The sequence below is a fragment of the Suricata suricatta genome, chromosome 15 (genome assembly GCF_006229205.1).
Source record: "Suricata suricatta isolate VVHF042 chromosome 15, meerkat_22Aug2017_6uvM2_HiC, whole genome shotgun sequence".
NCBI classification, from domain to species: Eukaryota; Metazoa; Chordata; class Mammalia; order Carnivora; family Herpestidae; genus Suricata; species Suricata suricatta.
In genome coordinates, this window is record NC_043714.1 from 40,089,302 (window position 1) to 40,103,346 (window position 14,045).

The following is a 14,045-nucleotide window of genomic DNA, read 5'->3' on the forward strand; positions in this document are numbered from 1 at the left end:
CGGCGAGCGCAGAGCGGGCCCGGAGCGCCGGGCGGGGGAAGGCGGGCGCGGCCGCCCGGCGGCGGGGAGGCCAGGAGCATCCGCGGTGCCGGAGTCCCCTTGGCACTGTCGGAAGCTCGGGCCACCCCACCGCAGCGCAGCCCGGGCGCTAAGTCCTCTCCGGTCGCCTCCACAGTTCGGGGAGCAAGCGGCCCCGGAGAAGGGAAGCGGCGGAGGCGCCCCCCGGAGACTGCTCCTGGCAGGCGCCTCTGCAGCGGACTGCGCTCTGGCACTGGGTGCTGATACCTTCCTTCCTCGGCCCCAGCCTCTCGATGCCTTCAGGGGCCAGCCCGGGGCCGGCGAAGCCTCAGCGCGCTCCCGGCGCACGGCCCAGCCCCGAACAGCCCCATTCTCTCGGTGGGGTACCGCTCTCCACAAAGACAGGGCGTCTGTTCCCGACCCTCGAGGTCAAGCAAAGGCCACGAGTCTTTAGAGTCCGGATGGATGCTGCAAGCTGCTGCGCTCTACTGCAGGCCCCAGCCTCTCTTCTCGACGTCTCCAGCCTCTTCTGGCGCTGGCTTTCGCCGCTTCTTTTCTCCTCCGTCTCTTCCCGGGGTCCTCTTTCTTCTCGCGGCCTGGACCCCCACTCCACTGCATCCCCATTTTCCCTGTCTTCTTTCCCTCCCGCCTTCAACACTCTCCTTCCCGGAGTTCCTTCTGCATTCCAGTCCCTTTCCCCAGCCTGCTTTTCTTCTCACACTGCCCTCCCATCTCTGCCTTCCCACCCTCTCCCTCCGCGGTCTCCCCCTCCTCTTTCAGTGGACCCCTCCCTTTGCAGCTCTTCCCCAATCTGTTTCTCTTCAGCCCAGCCTCGCCCCATCACGAGTTTCCTTTATCTGTCCCCAGATTCCCCGCGCGTGTCTTCCCCGCCCACTGCCTCGCTCATTCCTGGGCCTGCACGCTGGAAGTCAAGGCGGAGGACTGCTTCTCTCCCACAGTGCTCTGTGTCCTGGAATGCTATGGTCTAGAATCTCGTGCATTTTTTGGGTGTTCAGCCACCAGCCATAACATGCTCTCCTTTAGTTGTCCCAACAGCTCTGTGAGGTTGGCCTCACAATTTTCACTTTCACAGACTTAAAAAAAAAAAAAATGAGACGGGATAAATGAGTTTTCCAAGGACACTCAGAGAAGAGGACATGCAGCCAGGGAGAGAATCGAGAACACGGACCTCAAGTCCAGTGTTCCCATTCCAGCATCGAAGGACCCATTGCTGTCCCTAAACCTCTATCTCATGCTTGCCTTTTTCTTCTTTATGGTTTTATTTGATTTCAGATGATTTCCTTCCACACTGTTTTTATGTGTGTGCTCCCAGTCTTCTACTCCTCTTCCTCTCGCTTTTGCTTTTCCCAGCCTTTTTCTGTCCCTGCAGACATCCACTCACCTGGCTGCAGGAGGGAGTTGCTCTTTCCCCTCTCCCTTCATGCCTTAACTTCCTCAAAGTCTGGGCTCTGCCTAGCTTCCTGGGCCCCAGCCTCCCCCGGGTCATGGCAAACCCCTAACAGAACTTGTGAACCGGCAGGATTGTAATAGCCCAATAAGTGCTGTTATTTTCCCTATTTTACACCCAGGGAAACTGAGACCTAAGGTCACACTGCTCAAGGGTCTGTGCTGGCTGTTCTCATCCAGAGATGCCCCTGTGGCCTGATCCCAGGCCCAAATACATCCCCCAGTTTTGACTTCGTGATCGTCAGGTTCTGACCTGTAGACTCAAAAGACGCTTTACCATAACCTTATCTTCCTTCCTCTCTGTGCATTAAAATTGCTTACTATTCACTAAATTAGCAACAGGAAAGGGAATGACACTGAACAGGGAAAAGTTTCTCAGATTTTTGCCACTCCAACAAATCACGAAATCACAATGTTTTTACTGTTGTGAGTTCCCTTCCATCCCTTCTGTGTGTGTGTGTGTGTGTGTGTGTGTGCACGTCATTTCCATATTAGTGCAATCCAGAGAGAGATACGGTGCAGCATCCCACCCCTGTCACTTAGCATTATGCCCGAAGCATGTTTGCTGGTCCTTCTTTTCATTCTTTTGTTTGCTTTCTGTATCACTGCCAAGCCCATCTCCCCCCACGTCTCTCCCCTGTGCCCTTCTGCCCTTCTCTGCAGGTCTTCACCCCCTTTCTCCAGGCCTGTACACGCCACCTCTGCAAAACCACAGACTCCAAACTCATTTCCCACCAGCAGAAGCAGCGCTTCCCCTTCTGCCTACCTGTCACCCCTGGAATGCACGCCGTGTCTCCTGGCCTGCCCTGCTTCTGGCTCTGCACATCCGCCCGTGGAGTGTCATCCAGAAGAAGCTTCCTCCTTGCGGTCTCTCTCCATCCCTTCCCTCCGGGAAATGAACACTTGTGGTTTGTGTTATCAGTGTTTTAATTTCTATCAGTATGGAGTCTAGTTAATGATGATTCATGGCTTCAGACCCTCCATCCAATAAGAATGTTTCCTGCCTGCAACGGCAACGCTGCGTGTTCTCTCTTCATTTTGCTCACAGCAATCATTATCAGCCCCAAGTTATCGGTAAACAGGAAACAAAGTAATGAGTCTATTTGCTGTGGCTTGGGATCTCTCCGCACACTAGATGGAGTCATGTGTTAGCGTAAATGACACTGGGACAGGGACCACAAAGGATGTGGTCTGTCTTCCTGGCTCCAGGACTCCCTCGTGGGAAGATATTACTCCCCTTCATAGCTACCCGCTTCTGGTCTATGCAAGGAAAGTGCAGGCTTGCGCGGCTGCAGCGCTGATTTACAGGTGAGCAAATAAACTCAGGGGTTGGGCCCAAGGTCACAAGCTAGTCAATGGTCTAGTCAGGCCTGGGAGGCAAGTCATTCTGACTCCTAATCCAAGGCTTCCCCTGTATTAAAAAACATCTCATATTTCAAATATCATGGCCGTGATCCACAGTCTTGTATAAAACCTTATCTCTTCCTCCCTCATGGGGAATTTACCCCAGTGTAAGGCCATGCCAACGCCTTTGCTGTGCGTGCGTGCGTGTGTTAAAAATAAAGGTACAGAGAAAAAACTACAAGTTAACATACGCTTTTAGATCTTCTCACAACATTTTGAGAATTTGAACTAGTCTATAGAGTTTAGGTTTTCAGTCCAGTCTTCGATTCTCTCATATTTCTTCAGCGGTTTCATCTATGAAGAACATTTAAAAAGGGCCAGAGTTTCTTGAGCTGAACCGAGGTCTGGTGTAGGTACCTTCAGCAGTTTCCTGGGGCTGTCTTTCCACGGTTAGATCCCCGCTCCAGCCCCCCACGTAGAAGGGAATAGGGACAACGTGCAGTGTGGTATGTGCTGCCCCCCTGTGGACAGCGAGGGAGTTACGTGGAGCACTCAAACCGTGCTAACAGCATGGTTTTATAGGCGCTTGCCAAGATGAGCAAGGGATGGGGACATCTACGAACATGATTTTAAGAAATTAGACAGTCATTTGACTCTCTAGTGTGTGTAGCATCTGACAACACAGCCTTCATACGTGAGAGATGTGCCTGCCCAGAAATACTGGACCAAAAGCAAAGAGAACTGGCCTGAAATCTGTGCTGTCATTGTCCCTAAGTTATTATTTCATATTTACCCAAGGAGAAAGGTACTCTTAAATAAAGGTACTCTTTTATTATGTCATTTTTCATTAAAATGTCACTTGAAAAGCAACTTTAATAAAAGTAACTGAGTGGCTCGGTGGGTGGCTCAGTGGGTTAAGCATCTGACTTCAGCTCAGGTCATGATCTGATCTCACAGCTTGTGAGTTCGAGGCTTGTGTCGGGCTCTGTGCTGACAGCTCAGAACCAGGAATCTGCTTCGGATCCTGTGCCTCCCTCTCTCTCTATCTCTGCCCATCTCCTGCTCTCTCTCTCTCTCTTCTCACACACACACACACACACACACACACACACACACACACACACACACATTCTGTGTCTCTCAAAAACAAACACTTTAAAAATGTTTTTTTAAAAAAAAGTTCTAAGAAGGAAGCCAGCCAGGTGAGGCTCAGATCGACCATACTTACTCCAACCCGAGCAGCCCTGCTCTTAGGTTTTTGACATTTTCATAAAATTTCATCTGCAGAAAAGTTCACTCCAAAAGGAAAAAAGAAGCCATTGGCTCAGAGTCATGAATGAACAATGTTCCTCAAAGAGTAAAAAAATGTAGCAGCTGGGAAAAGGTGAGGACTCTCAGCAGAGGGTGAGACAAAACCAAACCAAACACTAGATGACAAAACCTCGGCGGAAAGGGTACACATAAGATACAGCTTCTTCTTCACACCTTAGACTGGGAGGGACCAGCTCTGACACCCTCCTGTTCCTCACTTTGTATGGGACTGATAATTGTGGTCCCTCTGTCCCCTCTGCTAGTTGGCTTGGCACTCCCATTCGTTCACAGAATGACTCACAGACAAGTTAAATGAAACGGAATGAAACATCATCGTGCCTGCTGGTATACTCACAACCTCTCTGGCCTCAGTTTCCCCACTCCATCGCTTGACTCAGATGTAGTCCGTCCCACACCTGCCTCCAGCACTGAGATTGGCAGGGAATGTGAGCTTCGATGCTGAATTATCAGGAGAAGCACGAAGACCCCCTGGAGTGTCACATCAACCCACTCACTGCTCTCTTTTGTTTGGTTGCACCGCATGGCACACAGATGTCCAACCATGTTGTAGTTTCCAATACCAATAGCTCTAAAAGGGCGGTCCCTTGACCAGGGGCGTCACATCAACATCACTGGGAAGTGTGTTAGGAATGCAAATTTCTGGGCCTTACCTCAGATCTACTGAACCAGAAACTCTGGGGCTGGGGCCCGGCGACCTACACTTCAACAGGCCCTCCGGGATTCTGAGGCGTGCCCAGGTTTGAGAATCATTGGTCCGCACTGTCCGCAGCATGAAATAGGGGCGATCTACCTGCCAAGAACTTCAAGAAATGCTTTGATTTGAAGACAAAGCTGCAAAGGAAATGCATAGTATGCAACTTTATTCTCAAATTAGTGATTCTTATTCCTAATGAGCAAATAATTTTCATCCTCCATGTGAACCAGGTGTATTTAATTGCCTGCAGTCATAACAGGCCAAATGTGCCTAATCCGGTCAGATCTCTAAAAGGAAGCAGGGTCGGGCTTGTGTGGAAGCTGGAAGGGAGACAGAAACTGCATCAGAATGAAACGGGCTGTAGGCATCGTATGTACTACGGATGTGAAAGAAAGGGGGGAGGGGTTGGAGCTGATGGTTCTGATCCCAGATCCCAGTTCTCTCTCACTCCCCAGCCACGTGAACACAAAATCTTCTAACTTTACTTTTGTCCCCTTGGATGGAGGTAAAATCCCACCCATCTAGGTTTTTTATGCAGGCAACACATATAACAGCACATGTAAATTTTTATTACAGACATTCAGTAAGTATGGTGGTCATTCACTACTTGACCATTTGGATTTAAGTCTCAAATAATTCTGTTAACTTTAGTAGTTCTCCATTGTTATACATTTGCTCCAAAATTACATTTTAAAAAGTCAGTCTGACTAGCTTTCATGTCCTCTTAAGAATTTCTTTTTGTTAAGTAACTCCTCTCAAAAGGCTAACTGTGTTTGACAGAGTGAGCTTTTACTGTATTTCACTGTGGATTGGTGGCAACACTTTTCTTCTGTAATGATTCGACATGTTTTATGTTTGTCCAAATATTCTAGATTAAAAACACATTGCAGTTTGCTAATAGGTATTGGGATACTTAAATTGAGCAGACAAAGTGCTTTCTCAAATGAGCTTACAAGAGTAAAGATGATTAAATCCTAGGAACGATTTGATCCTTGCCAAATCTCGCATAGAGAATTACAATTACATAGGAAATTGTCTTTCCTGTTTAGGATCAGATTTGGTTTTAAAAATTACTACCAACTTTGTAAACATTAAAATAGAAGCAATAAAGATGTGAAATCTCACACAGGGGATCGACAATATTTGGATAATTATAAGCATATGGCTACTTTACATGAGATCTCTGTTAAAAGTGTATTTACTAGGGCTCTGGGAACACAAAGGTTCTCAAATTCAGGGTTTGTTTACATGCACTGAGAATGTCACGTTTACTATCAATTTATCATAATCTATTTTTGCTTCAGAACTCTAAATCGTATTAGCTAAATGATTTCAGTATCAATTGTTTATCACTCACTTCTCTATCTGTTTAAATGCCAGGTTTAACTTGTGAAAGAAATCGCAAAGTACAACTACTCCATCAAACGTGGTGTCTGCTTCCTCGATTGTTTTAGAAGCAATTTCATATATTTTATGTTAATATTTAGGGCATAAGCCTACCCTCACTAGTTTCAATATATTCTAGTCAAATGGAAATGACTGATATAACTATCTAATTTCATGTACTTTTAAAACACAGTACTCTAGTATATCTGTGTCTAGGATTCACTGAAGATAAAGTCAAATTTGTTGCCTCTTCATTTAGCACTAATTAAATGAACACTTTAAATCTGAGAAATGGGGGGCACCTGGATGGCTCAGTCAGTTAAGTGTCTGACTTTGGCTCAGGTCATGATCTCATGGTTCGTGGGTTCAAGCCCCACGTTGAGCTCTGTGCTAACAGCTCAGAGCCTGGAGCCTGCTTCGGATTCTGTGTCTCCCTCTCTCTCTGCTCCTTCCCTACTCACACTCTGTTCTGTCTCTGTCTCTCAAAAATGAATAAACATTTAAAAAAATCTGAGAAATGGTTGAAATTTCATTTTGAAATCGGCAAATATGGGATTTAAGGTTTGAAAAGTCAGTGTAAGCCCTACCTTTCCTCAAACAGGCTTCACTCTTTGATTTTGCTTCCCAAATGCTAAGTTTATGAAATGTCACAGTTACAAACCATAATGAATTGGTCTTCAAAAAAAAGTACAGAGACAAAGTAGATAGTGATTGCCAAAGGCCCCGGGGTGGGGGGGGGTGCGGGGGGGGTGGTTCGGGGAGGGGGTGAGGTCTAGGGGTTGTAATGGGGAGTTAATGTTTAATAAATACAAAGTTTCAATTTGGGAAGATGAGAAAATTCTAGAGATTGATGGTGGTCACAGTAACGCAACAACATAACTGTACACTTAAAAATGGCTAAAATGGGGGCACCTGGGTGGCTCAGTCAGTTGGGCATCTGGCTTCGGCTCAGATCATGGCCTCACATTCATGGGTTTGAGCCCCGCATTGGACTCTGTGCTGACAGCTCAGAGCCTGGAGCCTGCTTCGGATTCTGTGTCTCCCTCTCTCTCTGACCCTCTCCTACTCATGCTGTCTCTGTCTCTCAAAAATCAATTAAAAGCATTAAAAATATTTTTTAATGGCTAAAACGGCCAATTTTCTTGTGCATATTTTATTTCAGTAAAAAAAGTACAAAAATTTAATAAAACAATTCAAGAAATGTCCATTTGTAAAATAATATGTTTAAAGACAGACGTTTCTAGACAACTTTTTTTTTTTTTTTACATTTTTGGCTTTTTAACCCTGTTGCACAGGCAGGCTCTGGTAACAGGCATCACCGAGGGTGACTTTACACCTGTCTACACGAATTTCAAGTGAAAAACTCTTGGGAGTCCTTTGGGGATTAGAATCCCGTTCCTCACCTCTCCAGCTAGATGGTGTGAACCCCCCTCAGTTCGTGGTGTTTCTTCCCTCAGGTAAGACCTCCGCAGTTGGACTTCAGTTGTTTCCATGCCCTGACTCTCTTAGACTTTTCATCATGGCATCCTCCCGAACGCTCTGCAGGCTCCGCTCAGCCACTGGGGCTCCCCCGGCTCCCACGCCTGGTCCCTCATCCCCTCCTCCTTCTCCCTGCCTTCCTTTCCTCTCTCTTCCTCAGTCTACCTCTCTTTCTCTTCCTCTCCTTGAAGTAGCTAGAACTGGGTACAGAAGCCCATTCAAAAAACTTTGCTTTCCCGTTGATTCTAATTTAAACACCAAGTGAATTGAAATCTTTTCCTCCTTAAAAACCCCCAAACCTTACCACTTGAAACTAATCTTTTCTTTTTATTTAAATGTGTCCCTTGGATAGATTTATTTTCCCACCGTGGCCCTGATAGCAGGGGCAAACCCTATCTCCCCATAAGGATTTTATTATTTGATGTTTGTTTAAAAATAGCATCAAATAAATACTGATTCTTTCTCTGTGGGGTGCATTTTCACGATTGGATGGAGCCAATACTGTGATTCCCTTGCACATTTTTTTGAAGGTTTAAATGGCTGCCATGGATTGTTTGACCTGCTCTTAGAAGTTAGTTCATATTTTAGCAATCTTAGGCAGTATCCAACGTGCCAAGAATATCCCTTTAGGAGTGTAACACAATAATACCTGAAAAGTCTAAGTTTAATGCTAAAGGCCTTTTCAGTAGGCATTTTGGCTTCCCCGGCATTCAAGGCCTGCTACTGTTAGCCTTAACTTTGTCTTCCATTACTCCGGAGCACATGCTTGGCATCTGTGTTGACACATGGCTGGATTCTTCTGAATCTTCTGAACCCTGTGTTTTCCCACCACCGACTCCCTGCTCACGCGTGTGTCCCATCGAGAAGGCTGGCCTGCTAGCCTGTCCTCTCTGAATCTTGACTGTAACAGACATGTGTGATGGTGCCCGCATCGACCGAGGGTCCGGTGCGTCCCGCAGGGGGAGGGGCTGTAGTATACGTGGGGATGAAGGATGAAGAAAGAAAACACCTCCTCGAGGGATTTTATCAACTTACCTAACTTCCGTGTTCTCTGACCACCTGAACTGAACTCATACACACAACCTCATTCCAGAATAAGAAACTTTGGCTGGAGTTTGTCTTACAGAAGTAAGACATATATCACAGAACTTTTCCGGAAGAATGACAGGGACAATAATTTGGCGAGACTCACTTTTGAGAAACTTTGAACCACCGTGACAAGGAGAGTCACAGAAACTCAGATTTGAGAAAGGCCTAGGAGGTCACTCAGCGCAACTGGCCCCAGAGCAGTAGAGTGGAACAGGGGGCGGGCTGGCCAGGCACAAGTCCCGCCTCTACCATCGTAGGTCTGCGGCCTCGGCTTCTCTCATAACCTTTCCAGATCTTGACTTTTTGCTATAACATGGGCTCAACGTAGCATCAAACTCACAGCTTTGCAGTGACCGTTAAGTGAATTAATTTACATAAAACACTTAGAATAGTGACTGGTGCATAGGAATACCTTAGCTGTTGATAGGACTATTCTTTTTCAGATGAGAGAAAGGAAGGTGACTTGGATCCTGTCCAGGGTCTCACGGTTGGTGGCAGAGTTCACACAAGAGCTAGGTTGAGAAACCTTGCCTTCCTGACCCCCATTCAACCAGCTCAGAGAAGGGTGGGCACCCTTTCAGGAAGGTCACAGTGACTTTATTTAAGGATGGTTAAATAGAAGTGGCAAAGGATGATCAGAGAGCAGGGATTCCTACTCTGCCTTCTTCTAGTCATTTTCCAGGCATGTGGCCTTAAAAACAAATGGACAGCTCTGCTATTGTGACCTAATGCCAAACGCTCTAGATTGCAGTATTTTACAAACTGTGGGTTGTGACATCAGAGCAATGAATAATAACCAGCAGTTTTTTAATCAAAGGAATGGGATGGAACAGAACAGAACAGATTAGAATTCTTGTCATAGTACAAATATTCTAACAGAAAAGTTTTATTTGAGGGGTGTGTATGTGTGGGCACGTGTGGGCGTGTGGGGGGCTCTGTGTTGTGGGTTGCTTCCATAAAATTCTAAGGGATGCGGTTGACATAAAAAAAAAAAAAGAAACACTTTTGTAAAAAGATTCTCTAACACTTTTTAGCATGGCATGTAGCTAGAAAATAGGAAACCAGTGAGGAAAAACCTCCCTAATTCTTTTGGAGTCAATGGCTCCATCAGCAAAGGCCCTTTCTGTTCCTTCCTTCGCCTGTGTGCTCACCTCCTGTAAGGATGTCAGTCATTCCAGGCAAAGGAACCTGGAGAAAAGAGCAGCGAAGGAGCAGTGGGCTGTAGGAGGGGACCTCTCATTGCTCCCATTCTCTGGAAACGCATCCTGCGGGCCAGCCAGGCCCAGAGCCCTGACCAGAGCCTTCCACCAGGACAGGTGCACTGGCCACATAACTGATGGCAGAAAAAACATTAAAGGCATCAGCTCAAATGGAAGAAGGATTAAAAGCTGAAGTCAGTGTCTCCAATGGCAGAGCTCACCCAAGGAAGCCCGTTGAACAAGCTGATGCGCCCTTAAAAGTTGTCTGCAAAATGTGCAAAGTGACAAAATGTTTACAGAGTCCCTAGTTCCACCAGCTAGGTTTACCTTGAACAAATCGCTCTGCGTACTCTATAATTACCACAGTCCTGTGGTTATCTTTCTTACGTGGCTGGAGATTAAAAAAAAAAAAAAGCCCAATTAATTCAAGCTGCCATTCTCCCCCACAAAGAGATCTTCACAGCAACTGTTCAGTGTGATTATTTCATCTGAGACTCTCTTATAAAACTCAAATGCAGAGAGAGCAAACTTAACCCGGTTATTCCTCTCTCTCCTCACTCCCGTCAAATCACTGTTTTTACAGTTTTTTAATTTAGAAAAAACTCCATCCCTGGCTATTCGCATGAGACGCTAACATGCTTCAGAACCAGGCGGCTGAATACCTATAAGGACATGAATTAAAAAGCCTGTGGGAAAATCGTAGGAGAGAGTCTGAAAGATAGTGGGTGACTCCCAGGCCAGCCCCGGGGGGCTGGGGCACTTTGCTGCCATCCTTTCTTTCAATAATTAACCTTAAAATACCCAGAAACTGGCTTCTGCCATGTTTCCTCACCCATCCTCCCTTCCCCACAGATTATCCTGGGACTCTCAGAACCCCACTTGATTATATAAATCAAAACACGGTTTGATTCTGTTTCTTTCTTACTGGTCCTCAAAAGACATGAGACTCAGTGCAATGCTTCGCAAAAAGACAAAGTCAGGAGAAACCTAATGGAGGACCAGGGGGAGGGGAAGAGGGAAAGAGAGTTGGGGAGAGAGAGAAACGCAAACCTTGAGAGACTATTGAATACTGAAAACGAACTGAGGGTTGAAGGGGGGGGAAGAGGTGGTGGTGATGGAGGAGGGCACTTGTGGGGAAGAGCACTGGGTGTTATATGGAAACCAATTTGACAATAAACTATTTTTTTTAATTTTTTAAATGTTTTTATTTATTTTTGATACAGAGACAGAGCATGAGAGGGGGAGGAGTAGAGAGAGAAGGAGACACAGAACCAGAAGCAGGCTCCAGGCTCTAAGTTGACAATAAAATATTTAAAAAAAAAAAAAAAAGAATGCAGGAGCCTAATACATGGGTGACAGTTAAAAAAAAAAAAAAAGACAAAGTCAACCATGATGGTCACCTTCCATTCGTTACATTAAAAAACCTGCAGACATTGGGGGAAATTGACATTTTCTTTGAATCATGCTAAATTCTTAGATGAGGCATCCTTACCTTGATCTGAAACATGCTGCCCAATCTTTAAAAGCAGAAATGATGCCGATTTTACAAAAATTGGTTTCTAGTAGCATTTTCCCTTTCCTCATTATTATGGATATTTAATAAATTTTCTTCACTCAGAAACTGATTTTTAAAACATGTGAGGGGCACCTGGGTGGCTCAGTCAGTTAAGCATCTGACTCTTGATTTCGGTTCAGGTCATGATCTCATGGTTCGTGGGATCAAGCACCGCGTCAGGCTCTGCACTGAGCTTGGGATTCTCTCCCTCTCTCTCAGCCTCTCCCTTTCTCTCTCTCTTACTCTCTAAAAGTTAAAATGCATATATATTTTTAAAAAGGAAAAAAACATGTGACACTAAGATTTTGTACAAACCAACCACACTGAAGGAATTTTCTGAGAAACAAAAGATATGCTCAAACTTCCAGGACTGTTCAACGCAGCATTTTGTTGTTCCTGTTGGTAATACAGCCCAGTCAGTACACGCCAGCGCATGTGGGCAGGAAGAGTTTCCCAGAAATTTCTTCTCTCTTCATCCTGCATGCGGGCTTTGGCTGGTTAGTTTCAGGAGCTTGCAGAGCCTTGGCTGCTTCAGGCTATTCTGACCTTACCAAGCATGGATCCCTCCGCGCGAGCCGACGACGGGAGTGCGCCCACCGCCTCACAGCACCTGCTGCCTAGACGCTACGTGATCGAATGCGTGAAAAGGATGAGTGCACAATTAGGTATGAAATTATTGAAGAAGAAAGCCACCTATAACCCTCAACAGATTTGTTTCCTGTGCCCCTGGAACACTTTACATTCCGGTCTTCACCCATTGTACGCAAGTCCCTTCTGCACGTACTTATCTCCCACAAGGCAGCAAACAGCCCCCGTGCTAAGGCCCACCCTGGATTCGTCTCCCCATGAGGCACCTACAGGACCCAGTGGTAAATAGCCAGTAATTAACCAAACGATAAATGAATAAACAGAGTCTGAATTATGAATTTTTTATTTTTTTAAGCTTTTATTTTAATTCGTTAGTTAACACACAGTGTTATGTCAGTTTCAGGTGTGATTCAACAATCCCTTGCATCACCCGGGCCTCAGCATGACAAGTGTCCTTCTTATCATTTACAAATTTTTGAAACTGTTGTTATTTTCAAAACCATAACCACTCCCAGTGTTTCCAAGTGGATACCCTGCTGAGATCAGATTTTATGGCCCCACGAGACTCATTTTTAAGTTCCATCTATTTACCCACAACAACAGAAGCCATGGAATGAAAGCTTTGGTCATACACACAGCCCCGAAATCTCCTTTGCAGTTTTCATTTGCTGACCAAGTGGGTTCTCCATAAGCGTACTCTGGCTCAGGTGGGATTCAAAACGATGGCAAACTCCCCACGGAAGACCCACGTGGCTGCATGTTTTCCTCTGCAATGGGCTCCTTGCAGCTGCAGCTCTACAAAGCTAGAAAGTGATCTGCCGCTTTGTTTTGAGATGCGTGATGTGCTGAACCTGGAAGCCCTTGTCACCAAAATTATTTAAAAGGCTTCCTCTTAAGCTGAACAACTTCAACTTATACAGTGCTGAATGGCAGTTAATAAAGCTGAAAAGAGCCTTCCTCATCCTTCATAGAAAGTTCAATGCTTCTCATGCCCAAAATCACTGTTACTTGCCCCTATGCCTGGAATTATCAGTCCAAACCAGCCTCATAGTTACTTATTTACGTTGAGATTGGGCAGAAAGGAATCAAGGCGGTTCTGCCCTACTTTGTTGTCGGCGACCTTAATTCACAGCAAAGAGCCAACTACTGGCTCTGAAATGGATCTAAAATATTGGAGTTTATTTAGAAGCCTCACACCGGTCTGGCTCTTACTGTGATCAGCAGGGACAAGAATCCAGAAACTTAGCTAATGGCGCCCTCTGGTGTTCAGACAGCAACATGAGCCACTTTAATCCTGGGAGCTCAGGGCAGGAGAGCAACCGCCTTGGATACCCCTTGATTGTTCTGTTCTTGCCTGGAGTGGGGAGAGTTCGAGTTCGCCACTGCTGCCCTGGGAACTGCCTGGTAGCCCAGCATCATCCTGCCGATTTGCTGGCTGTGAGGAGTTTGGTCAAACCAGCCTCCTTTTATGTTTAAAAATATAGACGGTCACCCTCCTCCTCCTATTGGGGAGATCAGTGCCCCACGGTCCCTCATATGCAGACTGAGAAGAGGCTGAAGAAAAGGTGTCAGGTGCGCGCCACTCTGTTGGGTGTAAGATGGTTGGGCATGGGGACACTGGGGCCAGGATGGGGTGGGCCCAGGGAGAGAAGAATACGCGGTGGAGGTGCCCCCATTGTGCTCTGGCCTCTGCGTGTCTTTACAGGCTGACTTCCTTCCAACCAGAGGTGATTCTGCCCATCAGATGAATCTACAATATTCTGCTTCCGCTTCAGAGTGGCCCAGCTAACTACAAATGCAGCATAAGGGCTTGGCCTAGAGGGAGAGGGTGTTACCAGGGGAACCGCCGGCCTCAGCGAGGGCCCAGGCCTACAGATAACGGGCATCTCCATGG